Raw genomic sequence first — 12,667 nt, forward strand, 5'->3', positions numbered from 1 at the left:
AACTCCCTATTGATAGACATAAAACAATTTTTTTCTTCTTATTATTAGCAGCCCAGAGCATATTTAATTATCTGAAAGGGAATTAGAAATTTTAAAAGTAGAGGAGAATGAAATCCCCCAAATTCTGAAAGATACTTACTTTTTTTTTTTTTTTTTTTTGTCTAAAGGAATAAAAAGGTCATAAAGTTACGCCACAGGGGATCGAAATTACCTGCACCCATGATTGCAATATTCTTTTCAACCAAATTGTCACAGAGACTACACTGCTATTGCCACCATTGTGTTTTCAACCAAATCCAATGAAGCCACTGTAAACGAGGCTATGATAGGACATTCTTGTAATTAAATTTTTTGCACACATCCTGAAAATATTTCCTTACATTAAATTCTCAGAAGTGGAATTGCTGAGTCAAGCAATCTGCACTTTTAAAGCTTGAGATCTATAATTGTCCCCTTGGGATTAATTCCAATTCATGTGTTTATTAGATAAAGTTTTTGAGCACCTCCTACATATATGCTGGAGTGTGCCAGGCCTGGAAAACAGAGACAAATAAGCTATATCCTTGGCTTCAAGGAGCTCATGGCCTCTTTCAGTTACCTTTCTGCCTAGCACAATGAGCCAACAGAAGGCTCTCAATACGTATTCGTTAAATAAATAAGTGGATGAATGAATAAATGAATGAATGCATATCAGTTGGCTTTTCCTGTGTAGCAAACTACCTTATCATAGGCTTAAAATGACAAACAGTTATCATTTTTTATGATCCTATGGGTCAATTGGGTGGTTCCTCTTGTGTGGGGTATGTGACTGATCTCTGTGGGCAGCTGGTGGCTCAGCTGGGGCTGTATGATCCAGCATGGCCTCACTCACCTATCTGGCATTAAGCAGGCTAATTGGTCCTGAAGGGCTTCAGTTGGGAGGGCTCATCTCTGCTCCAGGTAGCCTCTCATCCTCCAGGTGGCTAACTCAGGCTTGTGCATATGGTGGACTCAGGGTTCCAACGAGCAGCAAACAAGGGCAAGTGCCAAGGTACAGTACTATTCAAAGCTCTGCTTGCGGGGCTGGGCACAGTGATTCATGCCTGTAATCCCAGCACTTTGGGAGGCTGATGTGGGCAGATCGCTTGAGCCCAGGAGTTGGAGACCAGGCTGGGCAACATGGTGAAACTCCATCTCTACAAAAAATAGAAAAATTAGCTGGTCATGGTGGCCCATGCCTGTAGTCCCAGCTAATTGGGAGGCTGAGGTGGGAGGATCACTTGAGCCTGGGAGGTTGAGGCTTTAGTGAGCTGAGAATGTGCCTCTGTACTCCAGCCTGGGCAACACAGTGAGACCCTGTCTCAAAAAAAAAAAAAAAAAAATCTCTACCTGGCCACATTTGCTGCTTTCCCATCAATGGAATCAAACCTCACAGTAAGCCCAGAGTGAGTATAGAAGGGTGTGGACCTAGGGTATGGCTCTCGGGAGGAAGATTCAGCGGCATTTTGGCAGTCTGTGCAGAAAAGGCGTGCCTTTGCTTCTAAGCTCATGGCCTGTGTCCATTTACCTAGATGTTTAAGTGGGAAACTTGGTTCTTTGTTTTTGAAATTACACTTTGAACCCTGAACTTTTCCGCTAAATGTGTTTAGCTCTGCCTTCAAAGAAATAACCCAGTGTGTGTGATTCCGGAGGCCATGGCTAAGAAAACCGTTTCTGGGGCCTCAAATGCATGTTCACCACCGTGTGCTCTGACCTTTTCCTTCACAAGTGTGGAGAATGATAACTCATTGTTGCTGAAGCCACTGGTGACTTATCTGATCTCTCCTCACAAGCACAGATAAAGTTCAATCTTTACCCTGGTCCCCCCATCACATAGCCTATTGGCACTCCATTTGCTCAGCACTTGGAAGGTGGCTGAATGTAAAATTCCTTAGCATCAATTAAACATTTGGCTCAGGATAGCAATGTGAGAGACCTTTTGGGGCGAAAGGGGTGCCTGTCATTAAAAAAAAAAACTGTGCTGATTTTCAAAGAACAGCTAAAAGATCCCTTTACTACCGCTTCTAGCCTGGAAATCTCTGCCTGCTGTTAAACACACGTGGCATGTTCAAAATGGGAGAAAATAGCTGGTAGAAATCTCTTGCATTCTTTACTTGAGAGGGCACAGAGGTTAATTTGGGAAATAGTTCTCTAATGGAAGCCAGATTGGGGAAAGTTAGGAAACAAATTTAAAAATCATGTCTCCAAAGTGAGTGAGAAAGATGCTTTATTTATTTACTTTGCATTCAAGATAAATAACCATTTATTAAAATATTGGTGTTTTGTTTGTTTGTTTTTTGAGAGGGACACATTTTTATGGCATGGACCACCACGTGCATGGGGCTGTCTCGGTCAGTTAGATGAATAGGATGATCTTAATAGCTGCAACTTACTCTCTCTTTGGGGACATCAGGTTCAGAAGACCATTCTATAAGCTGTTTATTCTGGCGTATTTGATTCTGAGAAAGTCTTTTGACGTTTTCATATGGAAAAGCTTCCCTGCAAATGCAGATTCAACCAAGTTTACCTTCTAAATTCTTCCCTTTCCTGTTGTCACCCACTCCACAAACACCACACACACACATACACACACTGAGACCCCACACACATGTCTTGTTGCCCTAGGAAGAGTGTAGAACAGTGCTTCTCAAATTATCTGGGGATAAAAGGTCAGTTTTTGAGATTTCTTTTTTTGTTGTTTGAGACAGAGTCTTGCTCTGTTGCTCAGGCTGGAGTGCCGTGGCACAGTCTTGGCTCACTGCAACCTCCAGCTCCTGGATTCAAGCGATTCTCATGCCTCAGCCTCTTGAGTAGCTGGGGTTACAGGCACCCGCCACCACTCCCAGCTAATTTTTGTATTTTTAGTAGAGAGGGGCTTTTGCCATGTTGGCCAGGCTGGTCTCGAACTCCTGACCTTAAGTGATCTGCCCACCTCTGCCTCCCAAAGTGATGGGATTACAGGCATGAGCTACTGCACCCAGCCAGTGTTTGAGATTTCTAATCCATTGCAGACCGATACAGTAAAATACAATTGACATAATTTAATGGAAAAAAATAAAACCAAGGCATACAAAATACGAGCTCAGTGTTTTTTATTATTAGATTCAGCAGACATAAAATCACTCAGTTAAAGTGCTTTGCAAGTTTTGAAACACACTCAATGTCTGTATTTAATCTGTTGCAAATCGGTAATAGCCAGTGGATAAGCAGTACCAGTTGGTGGCCCCCACTTACACAGCACCTATCTAGAACAACCCCATTTCAGTGACCAACCGAGTGCCTAGCAAACGTCCATCCGCATACTCATCCACATACCATTCACACATTTATCGAGCCTGTGTTCCACACTGGGAACTCTGTGAGACACAGGTAAAACTACAAACCCATCCCTGGCTGCTGTGATTGGGGAGCCCACGGGTAGCATCTCACCCAAGTGTCAGGGGTCAGGCAAGGCCAGCTAGAGGAGGTGGCATCTAAGCAAAGTCTAGAGAAAGGAGGGAAAATAGGTTACGTGAAAATAGGGGTTTGGAAAGGTGAGGGGGCAAAAGGAAGAAGTCCCTTCCAGGTAGAGGCAACTGTATTTGCAGATGTCTTGGACTGTTAGAGGCGCAGCAGGTAATTCTTTTTGCCGGGATGCAGAATTGGAGAAAAGGAGAGACGGGGCAGGGGCTGGAGAGCTGGGGCCCTGCTGGGAGCTTTGATATTGTGTCAAGGAGTAAGGGCTTCCTCCCGGGGAGCACAGGGAGCAGCTGATGGCCTTGGCAGAGAAGCCCCCATCAGTACATGTGCATTTAGAAGGCTTCCTGTGACTGCTGTGTGGAGAGGCTGGAGGCCAGCTATGAGGAGCACAGCCTAGACAGATGCAGAGCCCATGGGGCCCTGAGATAGATTATTTGCAAAAGAGAAAGAAAAGAGACTGGGCACAGTGGCTCATGCCTGTAATCTCAGCACTTTGGGAGATCGAGGCAGGTGGATCACTTGAGGACAGGAGTTCAAGACCAGACTGGCCAACATGGCAAAACCCCATCTTTACAAAAAATAGAAAAATTAGCCAGGTGTGGTGGCAGGTGCCTGTAGTCAGCTACTCTGGAGGCTGAGACATGAGAATTGCTTGAACCTGGAAGGCAGAGGCTGCAGTGAGCCGAGATTGTGTGACTTCAGTCCAGTCTGGATAACAGAGAGAGACTGTCTCAAAAAAAAAAAAAAAAAAAAAAAAGAGGGAGAGAGAGAAGAGAGGCTTCAAGAAAGCTCTTGAACACAGAGCAATGTAGCATGTGGGTGTTGGTGTGGGTTGCCCAAAGCTGGCCCAATGAAGAATGGGGTTGAGCCAACCTTCAGGCCAGAGCTTCCTCTACTGCCAGCCTGGCACCATTCAGGAACCAACACACAGCCCAGATGGATAGCTTTCCTAGGCCTTCCTTTTAAAAAGTGTGAGTTCTCCTTCATCGAAGTTATAGGAAAGCAATAGAGACTTGACTGAAAGAAAAGGATTCACTCCACACCATGTTGGAGAAACAAGCTCGGAACAATAGGTCTGCAATTCTCAAAGCTCTAATTCTTGCCTTTTGGATTTTTTTGTTTTTAGTTTAGTGGAATTTTTATTTATTTATGTTTTAATTTTTATTTTTTAGTATCGGAGAGCATGAACACAGTCCCCTACTACCACAAATTATGTAGTCGAGTTTCCCACATTTGGGGAAATTGCATGAGTCAGCACATCTGGAGTGCAATGGATAAGGCTTGCCCTGGGAAAACCACTTTCATGATCATAGTATCTCCCCTGTCAGGTAGTTAAATTTTTTAGAGACAGAGTCTCGCTATATTGCTCAGGCTTGAGTGCAGTGGTATGATCATAGCTCACTGCAGCCTCGAATTCCTGGGCTCAAGGATTTCAAAGATCCTCCTGCCTCAGCCTCCAGCCTCCAGGGACTATAGGCTTGAACCACTGTGCCTGACATTAAAAACAAAACAAACAGAAAAACAAATAAAAAAGAGCAGCAACTACTGGAAGCTCAGCGTTTGATGTTTGTAACACATGCCTCATCTCTGACAGGCATGAGATGAGAGGTAACCTCATCTCTGTCTTTGTTGCCCGATGGATACGATGATGGAAATGCAATGTGTTTGATGCTGAAATCACACAACATATTGCCATCATCAATTAAATGATGAATCTAGTACAAATTATTCATTTGGTGTTCAGGAGGGAGTTGAACCAGATTTTGTGGATGTCTCTAATTTTAGATGACAAGGGAGCAACGTTTGGGAGTTTCCAAGGTAGCCAGGCAGAAAGGGAGGTAGTGTGATTTTCACAGGTGGACCCCATGTCCCCTCTTTCCTCTGGGGAATATCTCAAGGTACTTACAGGCACCACAAAATCCAGAAGAGCCTGGGACTTGAGAACAGAGCCAGAGTGTGCCCTTTCTTTTTCTTTTTTTTTTTTTTTTTTTAACACACAGAGTCTCTCTGTGTCTCCCAGGCTGGAGAGCAGTGGCACAATCTCAGCTCACTGAAACCTCATCCTCCCAGGTTCAAGTGATTCTCCTGCCTCAGCCTCCCAAGTAGCTGGGACTACAGGCATGTACCACCAAGCTCAGCTAATTTTTGTAGTTTTAGTAGAGATGGGGTTTCATCATTTTGGCCAGGCTAGTCTCAAACTCTTGGCCTCAAGTGATCTGCCTGCCTCGGCCTCCCAAAGTGCTGGGATTACAGGCATGAGCCACCGCGCTTAGCCCAGAGTGTACCTTTCTGCTGCCATTGTTTCAGGAGCAAATTCAGTTAATTGAAGGACAGTCCTCAGGGTCAGTTCTCAGGCTAGAGTTAGCACCCTGGGAGGATGGTGGTTGGGGTGGAGAGAGGGGCTTTTCTAGCTAAATGTATGCAATGGGCCTGTTCTTTAAATATCCTTGCAGCTGGATTTCAGTGTCTCACCCCTCTGGAGCTGTGAGGACTTTGACTAGATTGTTTTCCTTCAAGAAAAAAAAGTTCATGAATTGCTTAAGGACCTACAATTCTTGTTTCATCTATATATTCCCTATGTCTGCAATTATGACCAACACACAATAGGTGCTTACTAAAAGTTCAATGATTAGATGACCAGGTGAATTGTAATTTCCCCTCTGTTGTCAATTTTTGTTTACCTGTTTTTTGTTTGTTTTCCCCACTTGTTCTCATTCTCCTGTGGGAGCAGAGGTTGTATCTGTTTCATGAGGACTATTTCCCCAGCACCTAGCGAGGGCCTGGCCCTGAGTCCACTAGGTGGAAGTTGGTTGAATGAATGGATGGAAGATTGCGGAGCAGATGCCAGGCCTTACTAGTGCTCGGCCCGAATACCTACTGCTCGGGGCCTTCTCTGGCTGCCACACTCATGGGGGCAGCCCCCATCCTGTGACTGCACTGGGTATAAATACCCCGGCTCTCACCCGAGACATTCTATGTGACTCCAGAGTTTCCCAGGTGTGAAGTCCCCTTGACTTTCAGAGATGGCAGAGACTTGATGATATTCTCCTTATTGGTTGCCTTCTCCCACCTCACTTCTCCACTGCTGTTTTCTGGATCACTTACGGAATAAACAAGTTGCACTTGAACCTTTATCTCAGGATTTGCTTCTGGGGTAACCCAAAGTAAGATAATAGACATCTTATCTCCCAGTGATGACAACCTCATCAGGAGAAATAGTGTATTTCCCCTCTCAACATTTTATTTAGAAGGACTTCAAGCCAAAGAAAAATTGAAAAAATATATACACTTTCAACCAGTCTCACCAACCAATAACATTTCTCCATATTTGCTTTATTTATCTGTCTCCCTCTTCTCTCTGTTTATAGATAGACAGATGATAGGTAGATAGATGATAGATAGATAAGATACATAGATAAAGCTGTGTGAGAAAGAGAGAGAGAGTCTTTATTTTTATTTTTTATAGAGATGGAGTCTTGCTTGGTAGCCTAGGCTAGTCTTGAACTTCTGGGCTCAAGTGATTCTCCTTTTTCAGTGTCCCAAACTGCTGGATTACAAGTGTGAACCACCATGCCCAGCCTGAGTCTTTATTACTTATTTTTATTTTCTCAGAGGGAATTTGTTTTTATTGACACAGTTGTCCATGCGAAGAATCCTGGATTTCCTCTGGTAAAGTCTGATCAATACAAGGTGGTAATAGTGTCCACCTGTCAGTTTTCATTAATAAAGAAATGACTGCAAACTTCCACAGCCAACATGGGCTAAAGCCAGGATGAAATAGAGATTACTCCAACCTCAAAGCTCCAATGTTGCACAATTCACAATAAATCCATTATTAGAGAATCTTTAGACTTTAGAATCTAGAGATTTCAGAGGAAAACTCTCATGTAAATATATATATTACACATATCATTTTCTCCCAGAACATTTGAAAGTAAGTTGCAGACTTCATGGAATTTCACCTGTAAATTCTTTAGAATGTGTCTACCAAAACAAGGAGCATCCTCCTACATAATCAGAAAGACTATCATCACACCCAAGAAAACTGACATTGATGCAATAATAGTGTCAAATATACAGTCTAAACTCAAATTGCCCCAGTTGTCCCAATAAAGTCCCTGAGAGCTGTGGGACACTGTGTCTTCACACTCTACCGCTAGCCCCTTCTGTCACTGGGGCTCATACAACACCTTTCTGAACACAGGACTATCCATTATATGCAGGCCAAATTGATCAGAATGAAATAGTTTCTCTAGGACTGGAAGATAGAGACATTTAAGTTGTGCTTCTGGCAGAAGGACAAATATTGCCACCAGACTATGGGGCATGGCAGGGTTCCCTGACTCCTAGTTAAAATATCTGAAGGTGCAGAGCTGGGCCCCACCACAGCTCCCCACCCTCTTCTCCAGAGTCTTTTTCCAGAGAGTCCTGGCCTAGGGAGAGGAAATCCTCCTACAGGTAGACCAAGCTTGCAGCTCTGAGTCCAATTCCTGATTTCGGATGGTTCTGCCATGACCAGCAACAGACTTGAAATTTTGTTTTAATTGGAAGGAAAAGGAAGTCAGGTCTGAGAACCCAGTGGCTATCCTTGGAATTCAGGACTGGCTACATAATTTGCCAGGCTCAGTACAAAATGAAAATGTAGGTCCTTTGTTCAAAATGTATTGTGAATTTCCAGAGGGTGTGGGCAGAGCATTGTGACAAGCACAGGGCCCTTCTGAGAGTGGGGCCGCATGTGACTTCACAGGTCACAAGTCTGTGACGCTGGCTCTGTGGGTATTTGCATGCAGCCTGGATTCACAGAAGGCCTTTCTGGACTTTGAAGTAGCGAATATTGACCAAAGGCTTGAAGGTCTTGCGGCACATGGGAAGAAATTAAGGTGGAAAGACTTAGCCCCATGCCAAACTGGTCAGCAACAATTATAACTCATTATTTCCTCAAGAGAACAGTGTCTACAGTTTTTTGGTTTGTTTTCATGTCAGACAGGTAACGTGCTGACTTCAAAATGAGGTTCGAGGGTGGCACATCTCACACCTGAGTGTGAGTACCCGATCCTCACACTCAAGAACTACGAAAGGATCTGCAGTTCTTACAAATGCATCTGCAGTTATCACATATTCACTGTCACCTTCCAGCACAATGTCAGGTCTGGGAGGCATTTCTACTGGCATCAGCAGGCGTTCTTGCGCATGCTGTAACCGCCCTCTTCTGTTCGGGCTGGTTTGACGTGAGGCCACTCCCCTTCCCTGTTACTCAGGGCAAGCTGCACCCCGTTCCCATCCCATGATGGCCCCCTTCAGCCTCACACCGCATGGAACATTGCAGAAGCGGTATCAGCAGAATCAGAAGTTGAGATTGCCCATCCCCTCGCCTTGGTCCTTTTTAACACGGATGCAGTTCCCCAAAGAGGAAACTGAGGCACTGTCAGCAGAATAACGCATCACAGTTCTGGAAGAGAAACACCTGTTTGTCCTGTCTGGATGTTCCCCTCTGAAGACCCTGGAGGACAGGCTATTTCAGCATGGAGCCACGACCCTGGGAGGGGGAGAGCAGAGAGACAGAAAAATGATGCCGGGACCTCAGCAGAACTGGGGACAGAGGAGAGATGGAAGAAGGGGATCCAGGGACACCAGAGCCAGGAGGGGTTCCCAAATGCCCATTTTTATGGACTAAATGATGACTTGTGGGGAAAAAGAAATGTTTTGTGTCTCCCTCTGGACTCTGCAAGTAAAAGGCTTCCTTTCTGGGAGTAGCTTATATATAAATTCCCTTCCAGACTTGATGGGCACGACTAACAGGATAAAGCACAGACCCTTAGTGGTAGCCAAAATAAATGTTATGCCGTGTTTGGGATCTGACGGGGCACCTGGGATAGGTTGAATGCTTAATGCTAGCGTGAAGGTGTGTGGCTGAAATCAACTGTGAGTTTGTGTCTTGAATCACCATCCTCAGTAGGACAAGATATGAAGCAGAGGTTTCAACAAATGCCTGGAAAAATAAACATTGCCAGAGGCAGAAACTAGAACCTTATTGTCAACAGGAAACGTTTCCTTTCTGGTATGTCTGACCCAGAAGCAGTCTTGTTTGGTATGTGATGCCCACAGTTTCTCTTCCTGGGATGTGATAAAAATAGCCAGGAAATTGATGTTGACTGAAACCAAAGAGTCTGAGACCCTGAGTCCCTGCTCAGCTTGGCTCCCGGAGAGTGCAATAGTGGCCAAGTCTTAGTACTCAAAGGGTGATGAGAAGACCACCAGCATCAGCACCATACAGGAATTTGTTAGAAATGTAGGATCTTGGGCCCCACCCCAGACTTGTGGCATCGGAATCTGCATTTCCACAAGATCCCCGTGTGACGCAGGCGCTCGTTAAGGTCTGAGCAGTGCTGGTTTAAGCACAGGCTTACAGATGGAAAAGGCCAGGGCTCCATGACCTTGGAGAAGCTGTAGAGCCTCTCTGAGCCCCAGTTTCCACTTCCATAAAATAGGCATAAAAATGCAATCTATCAGATAGGTTTGTTTAACTGCAGAGTTAAATAAAAGGACATATATGCACCTCTTAGTACAGCATCCCCCAGAAAAAGTGTTGGAAGTATTATCATTATTAACCCGATTATTACCTTCTGACCATGTGCTCTTGGGCCAGTCACACTGTCTGTTTCTAGGAGCCAGCTAAAGGCACTGTAAACAGTGACCCTCTATTAAGTTCTTGCTTCATCGTAACCCATTTTCCTTGGCTTAATGATTAGTAGAAGTTCAACAGGTCACAGCTGGAAAGGAAGTTAGAGCTTTCCTAGTGAGTCCAGCCCCTTTGTTTCCCACCTGAGAAAACTGAGGCCCAGGGCTTGCCCTGCCTAGGCTCACAGAGCTAAGGGGCTGGCAGTGCCAGGCAACAACCATGTTCTTGAATTCCCTGTCCAGAAACTCCCCTCCATAGTAAAAACAATTAGCTGCTGTGCTTTGGGCACTTCCTTGGTGCCAAGCTCTGGGCTCAGGGTTTACCAAAAGAAGCATCGCATTTAATCTGTGGGTCAATCTTCCATTTCAAAGAGAAAATACTCCTGTATCAGCTCCCAGAGTTAACTAATGTGCCCAAGGGCACAGAGCGAGTAAGGGGCCAGCTGGGGTGTTTCCAGTGGACCCTCTCCTTCCACCTGAGACACCCAGGAAGCAGGAGAGACGCACACGCTGTTAGGCACTTTTGGGTATTGACTCTTATTTTTTGGCCTGGGTGGTAGACACAGGGATATTCTTTTTTTTTTTTTTTTTTTTTGAGACAGCATCTTGCTCTGTTATCCAGGCTGGAATGCAGTGGCACAATTATGGCTCACTGCAGCCTCAACTTCCCAGGCTCAAGCAATCCTCCCATATTGGCCTTCCAAGTAACTGGGACCACAAGCATGTGCCATCACACCTGGCTAATTTTTTAAAATTTTATTTTGTGAGGAGATGGAGGTCTCACTATATCGCCCAGGCTGGCCTTGAACTCCTGGGCTTAAGCAGTCCTCCCACCTCGGCCTCCCAAAGTGCTGGGATTACAGGTGTGTGCCACCAGGCTTGTCCAGGGATATCCATTTTATTATCACTCTTTAAACTGTACACATGCATTATATACATCAAATATTGTACACCTGTAACTTAAAAACCAAATAGAAGAGGAATCCTGCAGGCACTTGAATACAACCCCAGGTGGTATCAAGGCAGAAAGAAGGGGACTTGGGCTTGGCATAAGAGCAGTAAAAGACCAACCTGGGCTTAGCCTAGGAACCATGCCCTACGGTGCTGGTTAGCATGTGACTCAGGACCAGATAAATGAGCAGGGCTAGAGGCGCTGAGGGTGGAACTTAACAACAAGAAGGGGATACAATTTGTCTAAAACTGGGTTATGAAGAAAATTATTTGTCTTTTGTTTCATAAGTCCCAGGTTAGGATAGGTGGATCGGCTTATTCACTTTTACTAATTTCCCCAGACATCAGTGGAAACGATGCATAATTGTATTAATGGTAGAGTGATTTATGATAGTGGAAATTTGGAAACCACCTAAAAGTCCAACTATAGGGCCTAATTTAATAATGTATGGTGTCTGCATATGAGAGATGGCCATAAAAAGCCATTTAAAAATCATGACGTAGGGACCATAACAAGGACATTAAACACAGCTGTGGCCCTTTATTGTGGGTGCCTCCTGTGCCAGGGTCTGCGCTAAGCACAGAACTCTTGTCCTGGTCATTGATTCTCACAGTACACCCCCCATTCCGCAGAGGAGGAAATGGAGCTTTAGAGAGGTGAAATGACTTGGTCAACATCCCACAGCTATGATATGGAAAGATGTTCACGATATTTTAAATTTAAAAAGCAGCTTATAAGGCAGGCTGTGCAGTGTACATACACAGTGTCCAATAACGGGACTGGTGATGTACATTACTTCACGTTGAGCCCAACTGACGGATAGCTCTGTGGCCATTGCAAACAATGGTGTGTAGATTCCTAATAGCTGGCAACAGAAAGAGTTCATGGCATGGTAAATTTTTTTAAAGACAAGAAAGTATTTGTATTTACAATATGATTTCATTTAGTGAGTATGTATGTGTGTGTGTGTCCAAGCAGTGATTTATTTTTATTTTTATTTATTTTTATCTCACAGAGTGAGATGGGGTCTCACTCTGTTGCCCAGGCTGAAGTGCAGTGGCGTGATCTCAGCTCACTGCAACCTCTGCCTCCCGGGTTCAAGCAATTCTCCTGCCTCAGCCTTCCGAGTAGCTGGGATTACAGGCATTCACCACCACTCCCAGCTAATTTTTGTAATTTTAGTAGAAGCAGGGTTTCACCATGTTGCCCAGGCCGGTCTCAAACTCCTGACCTTAAGTGATCTGCCCACTTCAGCCTCCCAAAGTGCTGGGATTACAGGAGTGAGCCACCATGCCCGGCCAAAGCAGTGATTTTAAACAGAGGGTGATTTTGTCCCTCTGGGGACATTTGATAATATCTAGAGATAGGTTCAGTTATCACAAGTGGGGATGGGGAGTGCTACTGGCGTCTAGTGGGTAGGGAGACCAGGGATGCTGCTAAACATTCTACAATTCACAGAACAGCCCCCTGCAAGAAAGATTTATCCCATCCAAAATATCAATGGTGCCTGATTTTATATATATACATGCATATATATAAATTCACACGTGCACGTACACA

At 44.7% G+C, this 12,667-nt stretch overlaps 2 non-coding genes across 2 annotated transcripts; both read right to left on the bottom strand.

Annotated features, from left to right (window-relative positions):
• Positions 1–4,651: 4,651 nt before the first annotated feature.
• LOC129034478 (U1 spliceosomal RNA) lies at positions 4,652–4,813 on the bottom strand. Its single transcript, XR_008501947.1, has one exon. It is a non-coding gene; the product is annotated as a U1 spliceosomal RNA (small nuclear RNA).
• Positions 4,814–8,454: 3,641 nt separating this feature from the next.
• Positions 8,455–8,558, bottom strand: LOC129034455 (small nucleolar RNA U13). Its single transcript, XR_008501929.1, has one exon. It is a non-coding gene; the product is annotated as a small nucleolar RNA U13 (small nucleolar RNA).
• Between the last annotated feature and the right edge of the window lie 4,109 nt (positions 8,559–12,667).

This window comes from Pongo pygmaeus, chromosome 2 (genome assembly GCF_028885625.2).
Source record: "Pongo pygmaeus isolate AG05252 chromosome 2, NHGRI_mPonPyg2-v2.0_pri, whole genome shotgun sequence".
Lineage (NCBI taxonomy): Eukaryota > Metazoa > Chordata > Mammalia > Primates > Hominidae > Pongo > Pongo pygmaeus.